Below are 14583 nucleotides of genomic sequence, written 5' to 3' on the forward strand. Positions count from 1 at the left end.
CATGTATATTTAAACAAAATAAAACCCCTTTTGTATTTATTCAATTAATTAAAATTAAGTTAGTACCATAAATAGATAAATTTATTTACATAGTATGCGTATAAATTTATGTGCGCGCGCGGGTGTGTGTAATTTATTTAATTTATTATTGGCGACTACTAGGACGTGTTTTATTTATCGTCCTTTTTTTCTCTCCACTCGAATGAAAGGATTGCAGTAACAAATCATCAAATGAGGCAACCAATTCCATTTAGATAATAAGTTACATTTTTAGCCGAATATGGAATTATTCGAGTGAATAAAAAAGGAAGATAAATAAAAATACACACTCGGATAAAATCCAAGTCGCGCACGATAACAACAAAAACAAAAACACACACACACATTAATTTCAATATGTATATTTATATGTGTGTTTGGGAAGAGGATTCCCAAGACGAGTTTCTTACATACTCATAAACATAACATCACGTCGATTCAATTTAAATGATGTTATTAATCCCTATGTAATATACTTAACGTGTAAAATGATACGCGAATGTGCTCCCTAAATACGCGGGATTGGGGTTTTGCAAAGCAAACTTAATTAAAACTCTCAACCTCTAATTAATCGCGGAACATCATACGTAAGGTTTCACAAGATTGTTTGTCTTATGATGTACCTACATTTATTTATCTTCCTTGAAAACGTATATATGTATATTTACCCATACAAAATTGCTAAATAAGCACACCGACTCTGCGACAGACGGCTTAAATACTATTTTATTATAATATAATCGCATCTAATTAGAATAATTAATGGTTATTTTAATACTGCATGCGACAATTTAATCATACATGCGCATTAAAATTTGTAATTAATATTTGCACTTAATTAAGTCAACTCGCATATGTACATTGGAGGATCATCCCCAGGTACACTAGGTACTAGCCTAAGGCCACCGATCTGTAGGGGGGGCTTAATGATACCAAACATTATAATTTTCGGTATAATTTTAATTTCTATTTAATTTAATTTCTGATAAAATTAGTATTATTTATTTGAGGGAGGGGCGGGGGATTTAATTGCGCCTAAATTGAGTTGATCCGCCATTGCATATATATGTACATATGTAAGAAACTAACCAAATTGTCCAATTTTTTGAGAACATTCTTGTGAGTTTTTTATGAGTACCAAATGGTTTGATCAAATGAAATTTATTGAAAACTGTAGATTTGCATAGCGGAAATATATTCATCTTTATACATACATATGTATATTTAGTAGATTTTTTGGCCTTTGAATTTTTTTTTACATCGGTATGTTACAGTCCGAGTGCTCACCCCGTCTCGTTCATGAACATACTAGTTTGTTCATACACTAATATTGGTTTTAGTTTAAGTGCTAACAGTCAAAAGCTATTTTCAAATAGACTGACCAGTTGTCGCATGAAACTTTTAACTGTCACGACGTTTGTTTGAGCTGTCGAAATCTATGAGATGTCAAAACGCCAATTATTTAAAAGGGAAATCCTATCAAAACCACATTACAACGTTGCTATAGTTCCCGTTTCTGCTAATATTAAAAATATTGCAACCCAGGGTAAGCATACTTTGTGTATGTACATACACAAAGGATATGACAAACGATTGAGAATACTTAAGCTTATGCCTAATAGTTCGTGCATGAACGAATTAGTTGGTTCATGAACAAACAAAATGTACACTTGGACTGTAACATTCATATATTGTTGTGAGTACACACCAAGTTGCGTTTGTTAAAACATTAGACGTGTTGATTGGTTTCATTAACCAGCAAGGCATCCAATTAAAATATAAATATTACGCAAATTAATTTTATTTTCGAAGAATATGTAAAAATGCTTAACATGAGTCAATTAGTACTTTAATTAGCGTTTCTCGGAAATGTCTACGTACAAGCCGATGTAAATACGTATTTTCAAAGTGTAATATAAATTTTCAGTTTAATATCCCCGTCGATTTGTGAGGAAAAAATCTCACAAATTCCAATCAATCAAAGTATTTTCGTATAGATATTAATTTATTCATTTGCGATACAAGTGTATAAATAGTAATGAAAAAAAAATACTAGACAAGATGCGATGCTTTCGCTTGTATTACATGGGATGTTTTCACCCCCGAAACGTTCGGTCCCCCGGTTTATTCAAATGCAGGGGTGTTTATCCGGCTCTAATAATGTAATGTACGATCGGGCTCATTACTTTACCACCCCTGCTTGCACAAGCACAGAACGCAATATTTCAAATAGGAAAACGCGTTGCGACTGGTGCAAAACGCAATAACATAATATTGTGTCTATACACGTTCATAACGAATAAATTACACACAGGTAATGAGAATTCTCATCACACACACACACACACACACATTCATACAGACGTGAATAAATAAATCTTTGACGGTTGAATTTGACCTGACATTGCAAAATATCGAAATTCATTTTGTAAATTGTTATTATTATAAATACATATTCGTCCGAATGTGTAAACGTTTTGAACGTCTAGTTAATTATGCTTTTGAGCGGTGCCGGCGGCCGTAACATAATATTTATTTTATAGTCGGACGATTTTCACCCTTCCCGGTCGGCAAAGGGTTAAAAGGCCCCACGAAAATAGTTTACAATTTGATTATACATACACAAATGCGTGTGCGTGTTACATTAACATTCAAATTGCACGACCCGGTCAAAACATTCGAGCTCGATACATTGTTGTGTATATATTGTACATACGTATGTATTATATGTATGTATGTACTCGGTAATGATGAAGCCCCCGATTTTGTAATACATACATACATATATGTATATGGAAACTAAGCGAGGAAGATGAGATGAGCGGATGGATGTTTAAGCAAATTTGTAAGTGTATATTTTTTTGAATTTTTATTTTAACTTTAGTTTTTTTTTATCAAAATACTCTCTTTGATTGCTAGGAATTTTTCTTTTTAGAATTACATATGTATGTATGTATATTTGCTTCCATTGATATGCAAACACATTTTTTTGTGCTTTACATTGCACAAAAAATATGTGTAGGTTTATTATAAACATACATATGTACTTAAGGAAGTTAGTTTCATTGGGAAAATTGCTATAACTATAAGGTGGTACTGGGTTAGGTGGAGAGGTTAGGTTTTCGTGAAAACTCGACTCGACTAGTTAATTGAGTTAGTTGGAAAGTCACATTTTTAGAGTAATCGTAATACGGGGATACGCCAGTTGAAATATAAATATTACAACTGAAAATACACTTTTTCTGTCACATACATATGTATACGAAATATCAAAAGATTAAGTATTCTGATCATGAAAAAATTTGATCTCGAAATTTTGACTGATTTGCGACTTCCACTGATTGACATATGTACATATGTACAGTGCCGGCCTTACACCATATGGCGCCCTCGGGCAATTTTTTCTAAGCGCCCTTAGAATTTTTTTTTTAAATGCATAAATATTTCAGAAGTGAACTTACCGAGCCTGTCTTTCATCAAAATCTTTAATTTAAGCTGAAAAATCATGATTTGCCGCGATATCATTTTCAGCAAATAGAGTTGCAAAACTGGCGTCTATTTTGTGACATTATGGACCGGAGATAAGTTTTAATCAATTTAGGTTTCGAAAAACTACGTTCACCACTTGGTACAGTTTCAGGAAGTGTCAACAAATTTCGTGTAGTAACCTAAATGTTCAGATACAATTCTTGTTAATTATGCTGTTTTATAAAATTTAATACAATGAGTGGATTAATTTTACCTTGAACTTTATTTGAAAGAAATGCTTTTATATTAATAGGTTCATCATAAAGTGCATTACTAATAATATCAGAATTTTAATTCGCGGTGAGCTGAACTTGTAGATAATTAATAGGTAGATTATTCTGAATATTAGTTCAACTGTTCGAATCTTTCTTTCATTGACTCTAATTACATACTTTTTTAGCTTGTTTTGTATCTAAGAATTAAAAATTAATTCAATCTAAGGATTAAAAACTTCGACCTTTAACTGTTTCTCGGGACAAACGATGAGTTCGTTTTATTTATTTTTGTCAAATTGCCGTCTCACGCGTATAATTATTTTTTAATTGTTTAAATACCGACTCTGTCATTTCACTGTGATTATAGCTTTTTGAAAACCATTTTCTCTATAATCTTTCAAAAATAAACAACATTTCCGCACATTCGGGGATATCCATATCTTTTGCTTGACAAGCTTTAAAAATAACATTTATTTGAAAAAGAATATCGTACCAAAAGAATATCATACTTTTAATTGTCCCGCTAATATGGTTGCTTCATGAGCTACACCTGGATCCTTTCTTTCAGTTTCAGATAAATTAATTAAAGCACCATGAACGTCAACAATTTTATAACGAACTGCTTTGACACTTGCTATTGTCGCTTCCCATCGTGTGTCAGATAATAAAGAATTATTTAAGGAATATAATTGCACGTCAGAATTATTTCAGTGATATATTGAAACTGAAAATAGTGTAAACAATCTTTGGAGAATACCATAAAAAGTTTGCGATGTTACAGAAGATTTTGCAGCGTCGTCAAAATGTGAAACTAATTTTTTTGAGAAGCACCTTCACCCAATGAATAGAATTTGCCGAGTACAAATATTTGAGCTTAGAAAGTAGAGGCGACTTTGACGCTCTAATTTTAAATTTTAAAGAGCCTTCGGCGCATCGAGCGGCACCCTATTTTTATGGAAGCAAGTATTATTCGGATGAGTAAAGTTTCTCCCCAATTCCGTTACGATTATATACATATTTTATTGTTTTGTTCTAGATTTTAAGAGGTGAGTCTATTTATCGTTAGTTATATTTCAATCTATTGTAATTGCACACAAATAATTTTAAATTTAAATTGAATAAGTTGCGAAAATATATACATTGAAATTTTTGTATAAAATGATCGCTGAAATTCGAAAATCATTTTCTTACAGGTTTAAGATTATATCAAAAAATATATCAAAAGTCACTTTAAATCATAATAAAATGTGATTTAGAACTAATTAAATATTTATAACATAATATATGCTATAGATATCGGAATTTATCAATGTTGTGAGCTTTTCTGTATTCCGGCAATTTTTTTAGAAAAATGTTCCCGATCACATTCATATATACCTACATATATATATATATATATATATATATATATATATATATATATATATATATATATATATATATATATATATATATATATATATATATATAGAGTTTTAAGAAAACATGATATATTTTTACCAATTAGGGCTAAATCAAACGTGCTCATGAACTCCCCCCTCTCGAGAGCTGTTCGACTCCTTAACTTACTGGCACATTACTTGGACCTATTCGATGCCAGTTATGTTGAGTTGGTGGAACACATCCTAAATAGCACGATATAAATTTTTCAATCTTATTTCTTTGTTTTTATTTTGTGTACATATTTTTTACTTGATTTTTATTATTTTTTATGATGTTTTTTTTTTATTTATGATTTTTATTATTTTCTTATGTTTTTTTTTATTTATGATTTTTATTATTTTTTTTATGATGTTTTTTTTGTAATTTTTATGATTTTTATTATTTGTATTAAAATCACATTGACGCTTTGGGGCAACCTGTCAAGTCTCTGTGGTATTGATTTTTTAAAATAAATAAAATAAATAAATAAAATATATATATATATATATATATGTATGTGTACAATAAATGTATTACGTTATACATACATGCATTACCTTACCTTATCTAAAATACATAAATATATATGAAGTACTGTTTTTTAGTTGATTTACCTACTAGATTTTCCATTAAAAATTATGACTTTTGTGTTGCATATTGAAAAATGTGCAGAATTTGTACGATGAAATGCATTCTTAATTGGACTGCAGAGTTTATAGTGTATGTAAATGTATACAATCGATCATAATGTTGCATTATTGTATGCAATCATTAATTTTATACACTGCAATCGACATTGGGGATTGTATATGTATAGAGAAGCGTTTAGATTTTGATAGAACCATTGCCGATAAAATACGACTGCGTACTCGTGATAAATTTTACAGTTAACGACGATTTCATTTGTATATGTATATGTATACAAAGTCTCATAATAATTGTCGGTGACTTAAGGGTTACGACCGGCGATTCGCACTAGGAGGCCCACGGTGGCTTTTAATTCCTCATCAGACCGTTTAATCTGCGCTCAAGAGATGCAGTCGACCCGTTTCGTATCAATTTTCGTCTCCGTTGCATATCTATAATTGTACTATGGTCGTTCACTGTGTAATTCTATGTACATAGGTACGTGATTTTGTATTAGTGAGGCAGACAAATGGGCGATTATAAAAACTAGTTTTTGCTCAGTTTTGCTGCGATTGGCAAAATTGTATTGTGCATGTTTTGTTGTGAAGGTCTTGGCATTTAATGATCATGGATAAGTAAGCGAGTTTCATCCAAAAATTAATCAATAAGTTGCTTTAGTGGAAAAGATGTAACTTACATACATATGTAGCTACTGTCTTCAATTTTTCAATGCCTTCTTTATGCGTCATTCGAAAAATTGAGGTGCAAAATCTAAAACTTGTTGCCTAGTAATATTATGATAATGTTTCAATTCTGGCCAGAACCAATGTACTTGTGGACTCATCTTTTTCAAAAGTCATCCGATTGCCAAAAATGTTGTTTGAGCATCTTGATGTATTCACTGCATCATACAGCTAGGCGATATATTTTGAATGGCTTTTGGTTACAAAGACTTTACACTTTTATATCATCCACCATCCACTGCAGACTGCAGGATGAAGGCCTCTATCCATCTCACCACGCACATTTTTCTCTAATTTCATCAACCTATCTTGCTTGTAGCCTTTCTTTCACCGTTTTACATTCTCTCGGGTACCATTCCAGCACTTTCTTTTTCCACCTTTCGTCCATTCTTCTTGCTACGCGACCCGCTCATTGCCATTTCAATCTCTCCACTATATCTACTACACCTGTATTATTATATTTAAATGTGAGCCGATATATTTGAAAGTGGCGTAAGTCCACTCTTCTTTGTTTCGAGAAATATCTTAATATTTAATATTTATTTAATTAAATATACTGTAATAAGTTTATTCTGCTTTTACGAGATTCTGGACATATCGAATCAAAAGAAGTGATAACAATTTGTGAATTAAGTCAAACTGAAATAGTGTTTTTAGAACTGAAAATTGGACTAACAAATATAGCAGTATATATTTTGTAATTACATTTTTTTTATTATGATTATTATAATATATCTTTGTAATTAGGTCTTCCTGGTATAATTTTACGTAAAAAATAGATAATATAACCTATTTGTCCATAAGATTTGTTCATATCAAAATAATAGAATAAATTGTTTATTTAAAAAATAAAATGAAGTTTCTATGTACATTATATAAAATAAAATATTATATAAATCAGTAGCGGCTCGTTTATAGGAGCTGCAGCACACCCAGAAAAAGTACGAAAAAATCCCATTTGTATACATTTACAACTTGTGGATATATGTAATTAAAATATAAATGATTAGATTAACATACTCATTATTAATAAGTATGTATGTTAGAAAATGCAAGTTGTAAATTCGTATTTTTTCTGGGGGTGTTGCAGAGCCGCAGCTCCTAGAAAAAAACTGCATTATTTTAAATAGTAGTATTATGCTAAGCGGTTCTTTAATTTGTAAGGAACTAAAAAACATACAGTAAAAGTTAATTTAAAATAAGTAAAAAGTAGGGTAAATATGCTTGTAAATCGTCAAAAAAAATATTCCGCATTCGCGAGATGAGAAATGCACGTTTAATTTGTTCGAATGTTTATGTTCAACTCGCGTTTAATTTAAATATATTGTCATCGTAAACTTAAATGGTACATATTTTTGTTGAGCAATTAAATATATATTTTTAATTGAATTAAAAAAAAATCCGCCGCACATTTCTCGATTGTTGCGAATTCACTCGAATGTCTCGATTTGAGTGTGTCTTCGACGGCAGTTCGATTGGAGGACAAAAGGTGGCCATCATCAGCCACCCAGGACGAGGACAAGAATGTCGTCCAGCGGATTCCGTCGACGACGGCGATAATGCGAGGACATTCCGAGGGGGAATGTAATTAAAATTTATGTTTATAATGTTCGCCGATAATTAACCGAAAGATTATTTCTTAATTACGAGACGTGCACCGGAGGAGGCGGGCCGCCATAAGATGAGCTTTTAACGCGACTCGTCCAAGAATGAAATTTCTGCGATAAAAGCTCCCGGCTGATTGAGTCATTAACATGATGTTCTACATGCGACTTTGCCGCCGAACTCGATGACATGCTTAACTGTTTTCGCTGAAGCGAAACCCAAACTGACCAATAGAAACTGCATCTTGGATAAAAACATTAAATCACATTGACCAATATTGTAAATTAAAAAAAAAACCGGCAACATTTTCATGCTTTTCTTTTCCTTAAATAAATAAACCTTTCTGAGACAATTTTAGTACCTTATCGATATATGAGCCGATATATTTAAAAATGGCTTTTTTGACTTAAGTCACAAATTGTTATCACTTCTTTTAATTCGATATGTATGTAATATTGTTTAACGCAAAAAAATATATTATATTTAATGTTTTGCGAAATATTTCTCGAAATGAAGAAAAGTGGACTAATGCCACTTTCAAATATAATGGCTCATATCTGCTCGTTATATTGCGCATTCAGCGTTCCATACTTTGAACACAATAAATTTATGAACAGAAAAAATCTTTCTAGCAGTGAAAAATAATTAAATTGAAACAAAAAACTTGTGTAACGTATCGAAGATATTTTATATTATATTTTAGTGAAAATTCAATTATTCAATTTGACCTTTAGTATATGCAAAGCTGGGCACTTTTGCTAGTACATTTGTATATTATAATACAAAAATATAGGCATAGTCTGTTTAACGAGTTCATAAATAAATAAGGAGTTCAATTGTGAATTATAGAATGAATGTGTCCATACATACATTCGTACATATATTATATACTAAATAATATTTTTACTTTATCTATGTACGTAGTAACAATAGAGTTTTGTGATCATGCGAAAATTCGAACTCGAGATTTTTTTTACTGCTGTTTACGTGCAGTTGTCGGCTTAAGCCGTGTTAGTATAAACGAACCTTTACACCTTTTCGGTTTTTAAATGGTTATTGATTTTACTATATTTACTAATATTAGTTATTTTGTTTGCGCAAACAGTTCAGTGCATGTTTGAATGAATGTAATAAGATAATGAATGTAAGTCGTAAAATATGCATAGGTTTAATGTAGTACATTATGATTTTGGCCAAAGTTATAATATTGCGTTTCGTGTTCGGGCACATTCGCCATCATCATTATCATCATCATCATCATCATCACTACCACCGCAATCAATAACTTGCGTAAATGCTGCGGGCTGGTTGATAGGTTGAAGGGATTTAATTTTTTTTTTTATTATTATTTATTAATATTATTTAATACAAATAAATTAAAGAATAATGTTTAAAAACATCGTTCGACGGCAGAACGGGTAAGACGGGGTGCGTGAGCTTTGTTATTATTGCGCATAAATTCGTTCAATTACGATTAAAACTTAAATTCTTATTTTTTTCTGTGTCAATGATAATTGTAGTGTTCTGATGATGATTCTCATGTTTTCGTGACAAACTATGAATTTAGCTAGACGTCTCTGACTGGTGCATGATAATTATATAATTGATCTGCGGATCTTTTCATTGTAATGTCTGAATGATTGAATAGTGTCGTCACATCCATTGTAGAATCGGACGAAAGTCTTGGAGTGTTTTTATTTTTTGTTTTGCAAGAAATTCATTACAACGCAATAAAAATAGTTTGATGGAATTCGTCGAGCGCGTTTCCCACGCGGAAGTTTATTTTCTTTATAACGAGAGCTTTTTCTTTTTAATTTGCAACGTTAAAAGCTCAACAAGTGAGGTACACGGGGTTATCGCCGCGAATCGCCACAAAATGAAAGCTTTAAGAGCAAATATTGTCGAATCAAAACGAGAGGACACCCACGAGTGGCAAAAACACGCGAATAATTTTAAATAAAAAAAGACGCGCAATAATAAAGAAAATGTTTTACATCGACGCAAAAATCGATTTTTATTTCGATAAAGAGGAGCTTGAACAGTGCGAATTTGATTTAGTCGACTTCGTATATATATTTCATCATATATACATACATAGGTAGGCCTACGTATAGGCACATACTATGTATACCAAAGGTACCCAACCTTTTTGATGTTGGGAGCTACTTTTCATCTAAATTTTCATGGCTATCGACTTTTTTATTGTTCCTTTTTTTTAGTACTTAAAAGCTAAGAATATTCATTTTAAAAGGCAAAATGTCGTTAAATAACTGCAGAAACAAAATAATTTTAATATTCTCCCAATATTTTTATAAATATTTCATAAGCGTATCTTTGAATATCAATATTTTTTTTGCATTCTATATATACATATAAGATGATTTCTATATTCTCTAATTAAATCAACTATAATTCTAAATTTCCCACATCCATTTGGAAAATCATTACGACGGTTTTTAACTTTACACATTATTTTCATTTATATTTAAATGTTCATATTATAAAAAACTGCAGATTCTATGAAGATTATTAAAGTCGATAAACTTCAAAATAATCCAATATTTATTGTTTTAAAAGCCATTCCTTCTTTCGAAGATATGTACATATGTATGTTACAATATTATCCTTTCTCCCAATTAAAAATGTTCAATTTCAAATGATAGCTCTCGAAACACAATAAAAGAATACATATCCTTTGCTCAATTACCTTACTATATACATACATTGTGAATCAGAAAATCTATGTATGAAATTTAAATTTTCTTCTCCGAAGCGCTTTCTTTACATCTAATGAAATATTTTTTTTTATATTTTATTTTAAAATGTGAGAATCATTATTATTTCAAAAGTTCACAATCATAATTGAGATCAATTCAAATGTTGCTTGGCGATCGACCGGTTGGGAAACCTTATCGTATATATTTCAAAAGTGCTCGATTGTTTGCAGAAATCTAATATTAAAATATTTTGACTAGGTAGATCCTGTTATTTCAAACTACATATTACAGTTGAAAAAGTTGCACGCGGAAATTGTACTCTCAGCTGAAAGGACTTGTTGTCCATACATATACATATATATGTATGTACATACATATATAATATGAACGAAGTAAATATATCCGGGGACGGTGATTCATAGTAAACTGGGTACGCTTCACTTATTGTATGTAATATTATTATTATGTACATATGTAACCTTTGCATTGCACGTAAGTATATATTATTGTAGGTTATTGTTTGATTCTCATTGTGGTGGCCGGTGGGACTTTATTAAATGTGTTCTCCTCTCTTGTGCATCAAGGCTAAGTAATATCGCGGTGTTCCGAGAAGCCAGCTCTGGTATACATTTTGAATGTTTCATGTTCGCCGAACAAACCTTTTGTTCTTGTCTCGTCGAGATGCTGTGTCAACAAGAAAAAGCGCAGACAATGCAGCAGGAGTCCACTCCTTGTGGTCATCTGCCTCTGCACACACGCTAGGAAATTGCACTGCCTGCGAAAGGCGAAGCTTAAAAGTTCCCGGGAGCTTTTTATTCGGTTCGAGTTTGGATTCGAAAGCTAAAATGCCACTTTTCTCAGAAGTAGTATTGTACGATTGGTGTAACCCTTTAGAGTGTGTTGTAATCTCACAGGTTAGAGTCGAGCAAAATTGAATTATTATGCAAAGAGGTTGAGTTTTAGGAAGTTGTTGTGGAAAATTTATGTTATACGTAGAAATTTATATTATACGAAGTCTACTCATATTCATTTCACCTCTTTCGTATGTTGTGTATACATATTACGATCGTAGTTTGAAAAATGTTATAAATATATTTAGAAATTGAAGCATCTTATTTATATTGCACTAGTTGTCCTACCCAGCTTCGCCCGGTAAATGGAAATGAAATGAAAAAATCTTCATTTATTTTTTTATTAAATTTTCATTTATTTGAATCGATAAAAAATAATATTATTTAACGACCGACCAATCGTAAAGGTCTTTGACCAATCCAGCCAATCAGAAACGACTTTGACGACAGCCAATCAGAAACAAATTACAGACACCGTTTAAGTTCTATATATAGCATACTAGTGGTTTTACCCGGCTTTGCTCGGTATTTGTAATATAAACAGCTTAAACGTGGCTAATCTTCCAAAAAAATTAATATTCAACGATATCGATATCATCGTCATAGAAACTTTGATTTGTTTTCGATGCTCCCATCCAAACCTTACATAGTTAAAGTCTCTTCGAAATTATATATTAGATAAATAAATACGATTTTTTTCATGAAAATTCGGTTTTTTTTTTATTATGTTACAATACTATTTTCAAGTTATAATTTTTCCAAATGCATTCATTTGCAGATTTACTATGTGTTTTCTTTGCATATAATATTCACGCAATTTACTATAGTGATTCATTTAGTTCATTTAGAAATATACATATGTATTTATAATATTATTTAAGCCATTTAGAAATCCGCGTCTATATTATGTGCCGTTATAATTGAAAGTAGCATTAATCCATTTTTCTTCATTTCGAATATTATCTCGCAAAACATTAAATATTATGTTTTGCGTTTAACAATATTGAAAAATACCGGTGGCATGTAATACGTTTATCCTGCTTTTCCGAGATTCTGGACATGTCGAATTAAAAAAAGCGATAACAATTTGTGAATTAAATCAAACAGACAGTGTTTTTAGAATTAAAAAGTGGGCTTCCGCCACTTTCAAATATAAAGGCACATATGTATGTATGTAGATTCTGCCAATCCATGGTATATATAGCCTTCCGTCCCCCAATACCAGTATTTTTTTAAATATCATGGCCGAAGTAATTCAAGAACTTTGAAATAGTAAAAAAAAACGAATTTATTTTATAAGCCCTTGCAAAAAAAATGTCCTAAGCCCCCTCCCCAACTTAAATTAAATCCTGGATGCGCCACTAGGTAACCAGGTAATAGAACATATAACTAGAGAACAAACGATAATTGAACTTATGGAAATTGGACACGCGACTGTTGAACACAGCGATACAATGCACAGAGTAATAAATTAACCTGCTGAATAGTCAGTGAGAAATATGCTTGTAGCAGTTTTTAATAAAATTCGCGGAATTTGTTCATATCTCACATAACAATTTACCTGCGCATCTTCTTCACAAAAGGATGTCGAAGCCTTCTTTTAGGTATGAATTTGTTCCGGATATTCGAAATTTGAACTACAAAAGCTCCACACACACACACACACACTCACATATTCTCAATTACGATCGTGGTTTTTTACTCAAACCGCAACTTAATAAAGATATTTTTGGGGGCGCGCGCGCGGTTAACTTTATTATTTCTCAGTTTAAAATTCGCTTTGTTAAAGTCGCCAAAAAAAAAATCTCCTCAAGAAGAAGAATAGAATCTCGCGGTTCATTGGGTTAATTTGATTTCTCGAAACGACTATATAAAAGTTTCGAGTTAACCGGCCGATATATAATATATATTCAGATTCTGCGAGCTTTAAATCGAACCGAGATTGAAATTTACCGAAAAGCGGCGATTTAACGACGCGTTACCTTCACTGCACAACTCTGTGACTGTTAAACGATTTTTCATTAATCATTTAATGTCAAATTGAACAATGTAACTCTGTTGAGACTTTCACTAAAATGCATTCGATCGCACGTATCCCTGCATAAGTAGTACGAGTAAACATTCATTCAAAGTTCCAAGTTGTGTGCAATTGACCGTAATTATTTATTGTCGTGCAATCGGTGCATGCAAATTATTTTTTTTTATTATCAGTTGTATCAATTGAATCCTATTTAGACGCACTGGTTGCTATTTATAGACGTACCTACTATATAATAATCGGTTTGAATCGATTTTGAAATTAGTACACAGAGCTCTCGATCATTCATTGATAGTACTATTAAACTTTTTTTAAATAAATCATTTGATTTTTAAGGTCGTGTTTGTTTATGAATCGGTATGTATATTTTCAGATGTGTCTTTGTAAGGTTTGATTCTCGTTTCCTCTCTTTTTCGTTTCGATCGAAACGCCGTTGTTGTCGAATTATGCAAATTTTAGGCATGGGTGTGTGGTCAGCCCTGGGTGACGATAAGCAAAATCCTAAAACCGTCGATTTTTAATTCCGAAGTAGTTGTTAATCCGGCAAAAACCCACACTCTGGACTTTTAACACGTTCTTTTGCCATCCCAATTACGTATCTTTGGGTTGTGTTCCTTTTTTTCCTTCTTTCTTTGTTTACTTATCAAGTCTCTAAATGAACGTGTGATGCTTAACGATTCGTTGGAAATATACGAAAATTATGAATTGCTATATTAGATTATGCGATTCATATACATATGTATAACAAAACGTCCTATTTTGACCAGAGCAGTATCCTTTTGGGGCGGGGCAATTTAC

General features: G+C 31.6%; 2 protein-coding genes across 2 annotated transcripts in view; both read left to right on the forward strand.

Annotated features, from left to right (window-relative positions):
- The window catches only part of LOC143920309 (myogenesis-regulating glycosidase-like), a 950780-nt gene that overhangs the window by 789428 nt on the left and 146769 nt on the right, over nt 1-14583 (forward strand). The window lies entirely within an intron of this gene.
- Nucleotides 1-14583, forward strand: part of LOC143919583 (protein Wnt-4-like) — an 86719-nt gene that overhangs the window by 834 nt on the left and 71302 nt on the right. The gene's annotated exons all lie outside the window — the stretch shown is intronic.

This window comes from Arctopsyche grandis, chromosome 12 (genome assembly GCF_051622035.1).
Source record: "Arctopsyche grandis isolate Sample6627 chromosome 12, ASM5162203v2, whole genome shotgun sequence".
NCBI lineage: Eukaryota > Metazoa > Arthropoda > Insecta > Trichoptera > Hydropsychidae > Arctopsyche > Arctopsyche grandis.